The sequence below is a fragment of the Aquarana catesbeiana genome, linkage group LG05, assembly GCF_042186555.1.
Source record: "Aquarana catesbeiana isolate 2022-GZ linkage group LG05, ASM4218655v1, whole genome shotgun sequence".
Lineage (NCBI taxonomy): Eukaryota > Metazoa > Chordata > Amphibia > Anura > Ranidae > Aquarana > Aquarana catesbeiana.
In genome coordinates, this window is record NC_133328.1 from 466066532 (window position 1) to 466079697 (window position 13166).

The 13166-nt window shown below is 41.8% G+C and overlaps 1 long non-coding RNA gene across 1 annotated transcript in view; it reads left to right on the plus strand.

Annotated features, from left to right (window-relative positions):
* Positions 1–386: 386 nt before the first annotated feature.
* The window catches only part of LOC141145929 (uncharacterized), a 44108-nt gene continuing 31328 nt past the window's right edge, over positions 387–13166 (plus strand). Inside the window, exon 1 of the long non-coding RNA XR_012244706.1 lies at positions 387–578. This is a non-coding gene — a long non-coding RNA (uncharacterized lncRNA). The remainder of the gene's footprint in view (positions 579–13166) is intronic.

The window sequence follows — 13166 nt, forward strand, 5'->3', positions numbered from 1 at the left end:
AATATTGAACTCTACAGACGAAGACTGGGATGCCAGTAAAGTTCATGTGTGTGTAAAGGCAGGCGTCCTGGTACTTTTGGTAATATAGTGTATGTGTTGACTGGCCCTTATAATTTTGCACATAATAAAGTCTGAAGATGTATTTATTATATGAATGAGGCATAACTACAGCAACATAATCATACCAACGGGGCGTAGACTTGGAGACCACCTACTCTCAGCACTATAATTTTTGTTAGGTGGAACACAATGAAGAAACAATGTCATTTCCCTAACCTTGCCCGTTTGGAAATAGACACACTTTTGATATATTTTCTCCTCTATCCTACTGATCCTTGACAGTAAAGTCAAATTACTGAAATGTCCTCTCTTCACTACAGGACTCACATCAGAAGATCCTTTTCTACCATACCGGGTTTCCAGGACATGGAAGTTCCTCCTGATTTCAACATTCTTTGCACTGGAGAAATCATGTGACAGAATTCCAGTGGTGGAGCTGTGATTCCCCTGTTCTGTATACGTGTGTACGAAGAAGAGCTTGATGGAGGGTTTCTGTAATGTGGGACCTACACAAACTGGTAGGTGATCTTTTTATATTTGTCGTCTACGAATATGAGATCAAAACTAATTTTTTACAGGTTCTAACAAAATGTACAATTTAGTTGGATATACTATGATGTACAGAAATGTCTTTAAGGAGAGTCAGCTCTGCAGTTGTCTTTCTAAAGTGAACATCATGTCCATTCACGGAACAGTAGCAAGGCCTATGTAAAGCCCTCGGACCATTTTATACACACCACTCCAGTACTCCCCCCAATGCTATCTCTTCCTTGGCCATCGATACAAAATACCTGTTACTTCCGGGAAGGTCAGAGTGTATGACAACCTTGCATAATGCCTTGTGATTGACTGATACCCCTGAGCACTGCATCATGGAAGGAGGTCACATGCTTCCCCCTACATAGCAGGGGAAAGGAGGTGAAATCACTGCTCCAACTCCAGGTATATTTGGTTGCTGCGCTGGAGTAAGGAGCAGTGGGGGAGCACAATAGAGGTAAGTATGAAATGACTGATGGAATGGGCTCTACATGGCATTGGCCTAAATAAGCAAAGTGGCAGTGTCTCTTAAAAGTACACTCCACCCAAAACCTGATATTTAACATTTTTAAATATATTCAAGGACAAAACAAAATGTTTCTCTACTAGTTTTGGATAGAATATGGAATGGTTAGAGCTCTTGTAAGTATTTTTTTTCTGTCTTTCTCTTGCTTCAGAGGTTTCCCATCACATCCTGTCTTAACCACTTCAATACAGGGCACTTATACACCTTCCTGCCCAGACCAATTTTCAGCTTTCAGCGCTGTCGCAGTTTGAATGACAATTGCGCGGTCATCCATCACTGTACCCAAACTAAATTTTTATCATTTTGTTCCCACAAATAGAGCTTTCTTTTGGTGGTATTCGATCACCTCTGCGGTTTTTATTTTTTGCGAAACAAATAAAAAAGGACCGAAAATTTTGAAAAAAATAAAAGTTTTGCTCTTGTTTCTTGTTGCACAGCTGGGCACTGATAGGCGGCACTGATGGGCACTGATACGTGGCACTGATGGGCACTGATACGTGGCACTGATACGCGGCACTGATAGGCATCCCTGGTGGCACTGGCAGTGGTAGGCATTGTGAGTGGGCACTGATTGGCAGCTGCCTGGGCATTGATTGGCAGCTGCCTGGGCACAGATTAGTATTCCCCTGGGGGTCTAGGGGGCATACCTGATGGTCCAGTGTGGATGGCTTCCCTGGTGGTCCTGGGCGGCTTCCCTGGTGTTCCTGGGCAGCTTCCCTGGTGGTCCTGGGTGGGATCCGAGGGGGGGCTGTGCTGATAAACAATCAGCACAGACCCCCCCCTGTCAGGAGAGCAGCTGATCGGCTCTCTGTCTGTCAGACGCGAGTGAGGAAAAGCCGATCACCGGCTCTTCCTATTTACATCGTGATCAGCTGTGATTGGACACGGCTGATCACGTGGTAAAGAGTCTCCGTCAGAGACTCTTTACCTAGATCGGTGTTGCGGGGTGTCAAACTGACTGGGCGCGCAGCGGCTCAATATCCTGATCACATCATATGACGCCTAGTCAGGTTATTGAAACCACTTTGCCGCCATCATTCTGCTATGTGGCGGGCGACAAGTGGTTAAAGTGGTTCTAAAGGCTGAAGGTTTTTATGCATTCAGGTTAATAAAAACCTTCTCTGTACAGCATACCCTGCAGCCCCCCCTAATACTTACCTGAGCCCCCTCTCAATCCAGTGATGTGTACGAGAGCCTCAGCTCTCCAGGGACTCTCCCTCCTCATTGGCTGAGACAGCAGCGAGAGCTGTCAATCACAGGCAGTGAGCCAATGAGCAGAGAGAGGGGATGGGGCCCCCTCTGTGTGAATGGACACGCAGAGTAGCGACTGGGGAGTCAGCCCGCTTGGGTGTCCCTATTACTGCTTGCTCTGGGGGCACTCGACAGGAAGGAAGAACCAGCAACGCTGGTGGGGGACCAGAGAAGAGGAGGATCGGGGCTAATCTGTGCAAAACTGCTGCAAAGAGCAGGTGAGTACAACATGTTTTTTTTTTAATAATTGCTTTTAATATCACTTTAACGACACACCAAGAAATAAGAAGACATCTCTTTTAGGCCCCTTTCACGCAGGAGATCCGAAAATGTGTATGAATGTTTGTTATGTGGTTCTTTAGCTATGAATAAGCACTTTTGAAAGTGTGAAACGTGTCAGCTCCTGTATAAAAAAGAAGAAACCTCGAAGATAGGATTTTAAGGGCTATTGTTTGGAAAGTATGAAAATGTTTTTTAATAAAAAATATTCAATTTATTGATACAAAAAATTCATAAAACCATGATTTAGCAACAATCACATTCATATAAGCAACAGTATTACTACATTTACAATTTGACAGAAATGGTGAGAATCCCACTGCATAAATGCTGATAATCCATGAGTGAGAGTCCAACGGGTTTCGAAATATATATAAATACAATCTTCATCAGGGACAATTTTTCAATTTCTGTAATGTAGAACAAAATATAAATACATATATTGTATGAAAAAGGATCATACCATAAAATTAATGTTCAATGCCCAGCAATATGTTCAAAGAACTTACATATCAAAAAAGCATAATTGAAACGCGTCAGCTCCTGTGATCCATTGCTTGTTGTGGCTTGTACTTTTTGGATTATTACCTCCTTTTTTTTAATAAAGGCATTTGATTTTTGAGTGCGGCTGTCCAGATTCTTCCCTTCATCCAATTACCTATGCTTAGCCAGCACCTACTGTTCCTATTCTGAGGAGAGCTACATTTCCAGACATCCTTCCTAAAGCGGCATCTCTCTTCCCAACGTTTGTTATGTGTTTGTCAAAAAAAAGAATTTGCAAGGTTCATAGCAAATTCTTGCTTATACATACCAGAATAGGAACGTTTATGTAACGTGCGTCTTGCAATGTGACATATTGCCTGTAGGCCTGTCACACAGTGACAGCTATAGAATCTGTTATCGTGTCTGAGTGCCATCCTACAGAGGATAATAATTTGTCATGTTTCCAATAAAGTCTCCCAAGACTGGACAGACTAACAGATGCTGCATATGGAAAGTGCTACACATGACTTGTACATGCTATCGCCTGGCATTCTGTGCCTCCAGCTGCTCAGTGTGTGGGTTCAGATCACAGGTGTTCGCTGCGCTAGTTGAAAGGAAATAGAACATTTGCAGTCCCGCTCACTGCCACATTGTGTGTCTATTCTTTGTGTGTGGTCATATTTAGTCATACATCCGTTCACACAATGCAAATGTTCCTCAAAGAACAGCTAGCTACAAACTGTGCTTTTACTTTCAGCTTCTGACCTAGGTTGTATATAATGCCAGTAATATGCCATTATCGAGTACATCAGATGAAAGCTATGAAAATGTTTGAAAACAATAAAATAAATATCTATGTTTGTTCTGAGGAGATTATGGGGGTTATTTACGAAAGGCAAATCCACTTTGCACCACAAGTGCAAAATACAAGTGCAAAGTGCACTTGAAATTGCACTGAAAGTGCACTTGGAAGTGCAGTCACTGTAGATCCAAGGGGGACATGCAAGGAAAATAAAAAACAGCATTTTAGCTTGCACATAATTGGATAATAAAATCAGCAGAGCTTCCCCTCATTTCAGATCTTCCCCCCAGTTTTACAGCAGAGTCACCGCTGACATTATCGGGTTACTCCGTTCCTTAGCTATTTAACAAATGTCAGACGGAAGAGCAGGCAGTCATTGGGGGGCCTTCGCAGAGGCCGTAGTTTTTTTTCTTTCTTTTTTCGGGTCCAGTGGGGTGGCGGGCAGTGTGATGGATGTGATTTGATGCCCTGCCCCAAAGCACCTCCCCATGTTGAGGGCACGTGGACTGGTATGGTTCAGGAGGGGGGTGCTTGCTCGTCCCCCCCCCCTTTCCTGGCCTGCCAGGGCTGCATGCTTGGATAAGGGTCTGGTATGGATTTTGGGGAACTTTACGCTGTTTCTTTTTTTAAGACTGGAGTAGGGTTCCCCTTAAAATGGTATGGATTGGGTAGGGACACCATGCTGTTTTTTTTTCTAAATTTTCTATTGCTGGCATCCTTTTGTTTACATTTCAGCTCTCAGCAGGTAAGCTCGCTGATGAGTTTTTAGATTGTAAGCTCTAACGAGCAGGGCCCTCTGATTCCTCTTGTACTAAATTGTAATGTAACTGTAATGTCTGCCCTCATGTTGTAAAGCGATGCGCAAACTGTTGGCGCTATATAAATCCTGTATAATAATAATAATAATGAGTCATCGGTTGTAAGGATGCAGCAGCCGGCTTCCCGGCCCACTCCTTAACAATCAGCTATTCTTCACACAGAATTCGAATCGGTCAAACCACTTTTTGATCCAAATTCGAATTGTTACGAAAAATTGGAATTCATTAGAAGACAAAATGAGATTAAACGAGTATCAAATAAATGAATTACTGTTTCATTCGGCGATTTGGATGTATGTATATAACCAAAAATTCATCCAAATTTACATTCAGACCAAAATGAATTGCATATGTCTAGTGTTGCCTGACTTTTGGTACATTCTGTCTTCTTAACTTGTAAAACATATGTTTCTATGACACCACTCATGTATGCATTTCAACATTGTTGGGAGACCTGTTCTTTGCTCCCTCTGTAGTCCTTTTTTCTGTCCTACTTTTTTAATGCAAAAATATGAATAAAATAAGATTGAACTAAACAGAATTTTGGAAACCTCCCTTTGTGATCAGGGCCCTTCTATGCAATGTCTTAGAGCAGTATTTATCAACATTTATACTCAAAAAATAATTTTCAGGTCTCAGGGAACCCCTTGCTAAAATCGGAGGTCAGTGAGGAAAAAGCCCCCCATACATTGGCGGTCAGTGGGTAAAAAACACTCCCATTACAGTGGTGGTCAAAATGTTCCCCCTCCAGACAGCTAAAAAGATCATTAGTGTTCTGGCGCTGGCAAGTGACATTAAACCTGGAAATATGCAGGCACCTTTAGATGGCAGGTCAATCAACCACAGCACGAGGAACCCCTAGCAAATCCTATGGTTCCATGTAACCCTGACTGGGAATGGCTATTTTAAGCCCCGTACGCACGATCTGACTTTCTGACAACAAAACCGTGGAATTTGGTCCGAAGGGCGTTGTCCCAAACTTGTCTTGCATACACACGGTCACACAATTGTTAGCCAACGATTAGGAACGTAGTGACGTACTACGTGTTTTTTCAGATCTTTAGTACCCCCCTTTGGGCTTCTTCTGCTAATTTTGCGTTAGTAGAAGTTTGGTGAGTGTTGATTCGCGCTTTTCTTTTCGCGCTTTTCATTTAGTGCTTTTAAGTTTGCGTTTTTCATTTCCTGCTTTTCAGTTAGTTTCTGAACGGCCGCTAGTCAACCAGCCATGATGCGGAATCGGAGGAGATAACGTGTTATTTATTATTGGCCTTGGAGTTATTGCTTTGACATTTTTTGGTTGAATAATGATTTGATTTGGTATATGTAAAATTGTCAATGTAAAATTGACAAGGGACACCAACATAGTTGTATCTTTGATCTTAAAAACTACAGGATAATTGTGTTGTGTTAACTTGCCCAAATAAAAAAATAAAAAGCATAATAATATTATTCTTGGTATCACTAGAAAAAAAAGCCTTTGAAAATTTGTTTGCAATAACTCCATCAGTATCACCAGCAAAGCAGCTTCATTATTATCCAATTAAAGAAGAAGAGAATTGTGCACTGCATTTCGAGATTTCACAATTTGCCACGTCATGAATGTTAATTCTCCATTACGAACGCTAGTTTACAAAACCGACCACTTCTGGCTTTTCCTTGCTTCCGAGCATGCGTGTTTGTACTTTGGACTTTTGTCCAGCGGACTTGTGTACACACGATCGGAAAATCCGACGACACACATTTGTTGGCATAAAATTTAAAGACATGCTAGTCAACATTTGTTGGCAGAAAGTCCGACAACAATTGTCCGATGGAGCATACACACGGTCTGATTTTCCGCCAACAGCCTGACATCTAAGATTTCCCGTCGGAAGATCCAATCTTGTGTACAGGGCTTTAGAGTCTTTATTAAACTAATAGCAGGATCCCTGGCTTGCTTTAATTTGACAGACTGAGCATCTATCACAGTGATCAAGTTGGTTCTATAGGAAGTATGGTATTCCCTGGTCAAATACAATATCAGATATAACTAACAATTCAGATAGTATCCATAATTTCAAGAAAACTCAGAGAAACACACCCTTTTTAGCAAAAATGCTTTTTTGTTGTGTGCATACTATTTGGCTTTTTTCCAGAGATTAAGAAAATATTCAAGGGTTGATTGCTGCAGGCTGCACTACAAGCGGACCTTCACTCCCAAGATCCACTTTAGCTCTCTGCACTACCTCCCCATCTCTTTTTTATTTTGGGTTGCTTGTCTGGCCCCTCTTCTGGCCACCATTCTCATCAGGTCACATATCCCAGGAGGCTGCAGGACTAGGGTTGCCACATCATCCCTTTAATCCAGTACACATATTAATTACACAGGTTCTGAGGCTGATTTCGTGCAGATAAAGCACCAAGTGAGTTTAATTACCACCTAAATCAGCCACAGAACCTGTGTAATTATTATGTGTCCTGGATTAAAGGGATAATGTGGCAACCCTATGCAGGACACACAGTGGCTGGCAGAACGAGCTGGGGTGCATTATCTGGGGCCAGCTGCCTGAACCTGGAAGTCATCTAGAACAAGCTGGTTGAACCTGGAAGAGGCAGCCAACTTTCATGACATTAAAGAAGGTGGCAGCGTGGGACCACACCTGATTAGTGGATCACAGCAGGATAATGATGGATTTGCTGGGTAGGTGAGTATGTGAATCAAGGACAATCCAGCCTAACAGGTAAGGGGAGGGGTTAAAAAAACAGAGGGGAAAGTGAAGTTCCTCTTTAAGGCAAGCAAGGACTGAGGCTTATCCTTGCAGATAAACAGTGAGGGGTCGCTGAGCTTTCTATCAGAACCACCCATTTCAAGATCAATTCTAATTCTGTCCATAGATGATTCATTTTTCTATATTCAACCAGTTGGTTGAATAAAAAAAAAATGATTTGATTTCCTCATCCACACATTTGAGGTGAATAGGGGAATCCTCCCCAATGAGCTATTGTATTCTGACAGCGGGAGACAGTAAGACTATAATGATAAGCACTGCCAGCTAAAGCCTGCTGCACTGATCGAGCGGGTAAAGCCTCACAGGATGGTTGTGCAGAAGTCAATCGGTAGTTCAACTTCTGTACAACCACCTTGCCCATGCATGGATCGATATTCATCTGGCCTCTGCTGAACCAGCAGAATCTCGACCCATGTATGGCCAGCTTAAGCAACAAGTGAATACAATCAGTAAACTACTAATAGACATGTACAAAGATGTCGCTACTACAAGCCTGTTTAAAAATCTTATTGAGTAAACTACCAAGGTAATACATAAAAATCAAAAAGTCTGGTTTACTATAATCTGAATTCTCTTTAATCCATTAAAGCCAGCCTTTATTTAGCTTCACAAAAGTCATGACTTGCTTTATCCCCAATAGTGTTTAGTCCATTATGCCACACCACTGAACTAGATTATACATATTTATAGCAATATACAGCACACTGTAACTCGGACGCTAGATTTTTTTTAGGATTTCGTGTTCAGTGTAACATCACTGTGTAACCATAAACTAACATTATTCCTCGTCAATTTCATTTGCACCTAGGCAGTTTTCCCCCAACTATTCCTGGCCACATTTTGGCTCCTGTTACCAGCTTTTCTTTGCCTCACTGCATCTGTCTCAGATAATACAGGCAATCCTATGTAATAACAGAGGGGAAATAGTTCACATACTTTAGCAAGTCATTGTGCACTGAGCACTAATACTGAGATGCAGCTGCTGAGGATAGTCTTAACAAGAGGACTTTTCAGGATAAGGATTTAAACAGATCTGAAGGCCAATGAGCCATTTGCAAAAAGCTAGACACCAAGACTATGAGAACAGTTAATCAGGTTGCTCTTTATGAGAAAGTGTAGCACTATGATTACAGTGAGACAATGTAACCAAGGACAAGGACATACAATTATTTATGTATATGTATATATATATATTATACACAGTGGGGACGGAAAGTATTCAGACCCCCTTTTCCTCATTAATGTACAAACAGCACCCCATATTGACAGAAAAACACAGAATTACAGAATTGTTGCCATTTTTGCAGATTTATTGAAAAATTGAAATACCGCATGGTCCTAAGTATTCAGACCCTTTGCTGTGACACTCATTTATTTAACTCAGGTGCTGTCCATTTCTTCTGATCATCCTTGAGATTGCTCTACACCTTCATTTGAGTCCAGCTGTGTTTGATTATACTGATTGGACTTGATTAGGAAAGCCACACACCTGTCTATATAAGACCTTACAGCTCACAGTGCATGTCAGAGCAAATGAGAATCATGAGGTCAAAGGAACTGCCTGAAGAGGTTTACCATCCAACAAGAAAATGACCTTAAGCACACAGCTAAAATAACAAAGGAGTGGCTTCACAACAACTCTGTGACTGTTCTTGAATGGCCCAGCCAGAGCCCTGACTTAAACCCAATTGAGCATCTCTGGAGAGACCTAAAAATGGCTGTCTACCAACGTTTACTATCCAACCTGACAGAACTGGAGAGGATCTGCAAGGAGGAATGGCAGAGGATCCCCAAATCCAGGTGTGAAAAACTTGTTGCATCTTTCCCAAAAGGACTCATGGCTGTATTAAATCAAAAGGCTGCTTCTACTAAATACTGAGCAAAGGGTCTGAATACTTAGGACCATGTCATATTTCAGTTTTTCTTTTTTAATAAATCTGCAAAAATGTCAACAATTCTGTGTTTTTCTGTCAATATGGGGTGCTGTGTGTACATTAATGAGGAAAAAAATGAACCTAAATGATTTTAGCAAATGGCTCTAATATAACAGAGTGAAAAATTTAAGGGGGTCTGAATACTTTCCGTCCCCACTGTGTGTGTGTGTGTGTATGTATATATATATATATATATATATATATATATATATATATATATATATATATATACAGTATCTCACAAAAGTGAGTACACCCCTCACATTTTTGTAAATATTTTCTTATAGCTTTTCACGTGACAACACTGAAGAAATGACACTTTGCTACAATGTAAAGTAGTGAGTGTATAACAGCGTATAACAGTGTCAATTTCCTGTCTCCTCAAAATAACTCAACACACAGCCATTAATGTCTAAACCGCTGGCAACAAAAGTGAGCACACCCCTAAGTGAAAATGTCCAAATTGGGCCCAAAGTGTCAATATTTTGTGTGGCCACCATTATTTTCCAGCACTGCCTTAACCCTCTTGGGCATGGAGTTCACCAGAGTTTCACAGGTTGCCACTGGAGTTCTCTTCCACTCCTCCGTGACGACATCACGGAGCTGGTGGATGTTAGAGAACTTGCGCTCCTCCAACTACTGGAGGCATGCTTGGCCAGTCCATCACCTTTACCCTCAACTTCTTTAGCAAGGCAGTGGTCATCTTGGAGGTGTGTTTGGGGTCATTATCATGTTAGAATACTGCCCAGTGTCCCAGTCTACAAAGAGAGGGGATCATGCCCTGCTTCAGTATGTCACAGTATATGTTGGCATTCATGGTTCCCTCAATGAACTGTTGCTCCCCAGTGCCAGCAGCACCAGTGTTGCCAACGTTCCAGATTGAAATTTACTGGCATGACACCCAAAATTTACTGGCACAGCCACGTTTTTACTGACATTTCCAAAAGTTACAAAATTACAGTTTTAAGTGCACATTTCATTACTAGGCTACAAACAATTACAATATGCAGTTAACAATGTGATTTAAGGTAGCTGTTCAGGCACAAAAAACATATTAGTTATTTTATTTTTGATATAGTAAGTAGCTCAGGGACAAGACTCAGGAGGGCAAGAAATTAGAATGGACAGGCACACACACATGAAATTGACTCTCACAGTGACACGGACAGCAGTGTGTAGCAGCACAGATGATGACATCTCACCGACATGACATGTCCCCTCCTGAGTCACAGTGACAGTCTCTCTCAATACCAAGTGGTCCCTTTAGTCCACACCATTCCAAACAGCACTGACAGTGCAACTCCCGGCAGCTTGCCTTGCTCTCGTCCCACAGACCCGCACATAAGGTTTCGGCCACTCTCCTGGGCTCCCTTGCACCATGACATCACACAACATGCTCAGGCACTGCCTCCACCAGATCTACCTCCTGCTGGGACCACCCGAACACATTGTAGCAGGCACTCGGGTGGTCTCAGCCGACTCCGGATCTGAACTGTTCATGCGCAGTTTCGAGACATATTTTTTACTGGCAAACTTTTCCTGTCACTGGCATTTACTGGCAAGTGAAAAGTGCCCATTTTTTACTGGCTGCCAGTAAAAATACTGATGGTTGGCAACACTGGGCAGCACTCATGCAGCACCAGACTATGACACTCCCACCACCATGCTTGACTGTAGGCAAGACATACTTATCTTTGTACTCCTCACCTGTTTGCCGCCACACACTCTTGACACCATCTGAACCAAATAAATTTATCTTGGTCTCATCAGACCACAGGACATGGTTCCAGTAATCCATGCCTTAGTCTGCTTGTCTTCAGCAAACTGTTTGCGGGCTTTATTCATCTTTAGTCATCTTTAGAAGAGGCTTCCTTCTGAGACGACAGCCATGCAGACCAATTTGATACAGTGTGCGGCGTATGGTCTGAGCACTGACTGGCTGACCCCCCCACTGATTCAACCTAGGCAGCAATGCTGGCAGCACTTATAAGTCGATCTGTTTTGCTTGCATCTATCTAGCAAGGTTCCTCTGTGGTATAAGCAAGGAAGCTGAAATTTCTGCAGTGTGTAAATGTGCTTTACTATACAAAGATGCTGTACATACAAAACTATTACAATATTAGGAATACAATACAAGACTGACAGATATCTATAACAAGCAAAATGCCTAGCAAACTGAACAGCCTATGGTCTATAATAGTACAAATACACTTAAAGGTTACTTATCTTCTGTTACTGTATGTTCGTGACCTCCATTGGCAACGTTTCTCCTGGAGCATCAGGCAAGTTTCTTCTATCATGAGTGGCGTCAGATGTTACAGCATGATGGTGTGTGTCCCTACTCACCCCTTTTATGTGTCAGTCTGTTTACCATAGTTACCAAACAACAGAAAACATACCTGTTTACTGTAGCTGTAGAAACAATGGACTCTTGCAAACTGTCAATTGAATACAAAAATGGTATCTACGTACCATTGTCTAATCACCTGACAGTAATCTAACAGTCATTCTTTCAGTTTTAGAGCTGAAAGAACTTCAGAAAAGTACATTTCTTACTTGTTTACTTTAGCTATAGAGACAATAGCCTGTTAATTGAACTGTCAATTGAATCCAACAATGATATCAACCCCCATTGTATAAAACAGCATTTGTTTGAGAAATCTACTCAAGCCAAAAAACTGACAGTAATCTGACCAACTCACTATTGTAATATTGTCCCATTTATCTTATGTCTGATTAATATAAAAAAAAATCATATTGTAACAAACACAACACATTCCGCCCTAGATTTTTTTTCCTTTCAGACTACACACAAAATCTCTTCATTACTAAACTCATTCTAAACATTTATTTTCCTTGAATGCAACACCTCCCATTTCTGTCACTGAGAAGGTGTTTCAGTCTTTAACTAAAAAAGTTCAATAGAAAGTCCATTCTAAAGTTCTTTAGAAACAAGTCCAGGCCTGTAATACATCAAAGGCCTTGCTCTCCACAGCTCTTGTAATCTTCCGTCATTCTTTCCATCATGTAACCACTTTTCTCTGGTCTTCCTGTGGATCAAATCGGAGACAGCCTGTGGAGTGGAAAACAAAGCGGATTATCTGTTCCTTCTATTAATACATAAACAGTAGATCCAGGCTCTTCAGCTAAAATCTCTCCTCTAAGTGGCTTCTTGCCTGGATATCTGACTAACACTTTGCCCCCTGCTTGTACCCACTTCTGACCCTCCCAAAGAACATCAATAGGGAGGAGAGGAAATATACTGATATTTCCCAGAAGATCACTGCTGTTTATTTTGGAAGGTTTGCTGTTATGTAGCCTCACTTTCCACTCTTGCTGAGAAGTATCCACTAACCAGTCAGAGTCCCAGCCACTGTCTTGAAGCTCATCTGTCAATGCAAATGTAACTTCAAACCTTCCTGCCAGATTTCCTCTCATTCCTAGATAGGCTTCAGCTTCAGATACGCCACTCTTGGTTCCTATGTCATTGGAAGCAGTAACATGGTATCTGTTAAGCCCTGTTCTTTCAGGAACCTTACATAAATACTGAATTCTGAACTCCAGCTGTGGAATCTGTGCCCCAGCCCCTACCATCCTCTCATATGGTGTGCTTTTGGCTATTGGCCTAGAATTTAACAACATGACTGCCTGTGTGAGGACCCGATCCCACCTCCTTAGTGTATGTGTGGGTGTAAGTTTGCGTATCTG